This window comes from Seriola lalandi, unplaced genomic scaffold (genome assembly GCF_002814215.2).
Source record: "Seriola lalandi dorsalis isolate HSWRI2012SDOR001 ecotype SW California unplaced genomic scaffold, Sedor1 jcf7180002051682, whole genome shotgun sequence".
NCBI classification, from domain to species: domain Eukaryota; kingdom Metazoa; phylum Chordata; class Actinopteri; order Carangiformes; family Carangidae; genus Seriola; species Seriola lalandi.
The window spans coordinates 1-1,289 of record NW_019522235.1 but is presented as its reverse complement, the minus strand read 5'-3'; the positions used below and the strand labels follow the sequence as shown (position 1 = coordinate 1,289).

The following is a 1,289-nucleotide window of genomic DNA, read 5'->3' as shown; positions in this document are numbered from 1 at the left end:
GTGTGTGTGTGTGTGTGTGTGTGTGTGCGTGTGTTGTTTGAAGAGAAGCATGAGTGGATCTGCAAAATGAAGTTCAGCGACACAGAGAGAGATAAATGGAGGCATGAAGTGGAGCCATGTCTTCTGAAAGAGAAATGTATATTAATGTCACATACAGCTTAACATCATTGTTTGTGAGGACAACAGGAGCGTTCATTAGGGTGAAGGTTCATCATGGTGGACTGATTTCTTCTCAGTGTCGATTGGTTTATCTCAGGTTTGTTGCTTTTTTCTTTTTCTTGCCTTTTTATGCTTGTGCCAAGTAGCTGACAGCGTTTCTGCTCCACATCCTTCTTTTGTTCTGTGAGATCCACACACAGGACGATCCGCAGCTGTCTGCACAGCCTGTCTCAGGGCAGCCTCGTCTTAACTGCCCAGCTTCAAGTTTCTATATCCACGTCAAGAATTTGTATCAGTCACGAATGCGGTGCGACATGCTCAGACTTACACCTGAAACTGCCCTGAAACTAACGCATGCAGATGAGACCTGTGACTCACATCCCAAATTACACTCACTGTTTCCCTCTCATCCCACGCCTCAGATCCTGTTGCTCCAGCCGCCAGAGTTGTTATTGAATAAGTTGGCGAGCTCGTGCTCAGAGACAGGCCAGTCAGAGGATCGTCGACATGGGCCCCGTGAACAACAGTGATGTTGAAATGAATAGATGACATCACAGAAATTATGAAATAAATGCAATTTAATAGAATTATTTACCCTAATATCTTAATTTTTGGTAATTTTTGGTATTAATTTTAACACCATACCAATTATATGCAACTGACAGATAAAAATGTTACACATTCAACACTGTACATCGACATACTGCATATGAACTTTGATATATTGGGACATAGATTTTGATTTAATATGTTTTTCACATGTATTAAAAAACAATGTGTGCTAATATGTGGGAGAAATATTTGTTTTGTTCAAATATTACACTATTTATGTGACATACTGTACCTGTAGGCCTATCTATCATATGTCGTTTAATATAGAGTGTAATATACACACCTATACTCAACATGAATAAATATGTTTTTGACCAATGTGATTTTACCATGTGCAGGTCTTACAGGTGCTTTTTGCTTTACATACAGCAGGTTTGTCAAGAGTCATAACAGTACACAGGGATAATAAAGCACACAATATAGTTTCAGTTTGTTGTGAATATTTGTTGTTGCAGAAATCTTGAAAAGTAGATTAAAGTACTATATCTATAAATTTATAATACATATAAAACTATATA

At 37.9% G+C, this 1,289-nt stretch overlaps 1 long non-coding RNA gene across 1 annotated transcript; it reads left to right on the top strand.

Annotated features, from left to right (window-relative positions):
* Nucleotides 1–6: 6 nt before the first annotated feature.
* On the top strand, nt 7–1,089 carry LOC147819625 (uncharacterized). The gene is made up of 2 exons (XR_015436755.1): nt 7–256; nt 582–1,089. It is a non-coding gene; the product is annotated as an uncharacterized LOC147819625 (long non-coding RNA).
* Nucleotides 1,090–1,289: the final 200 nt, after the last annotated feature.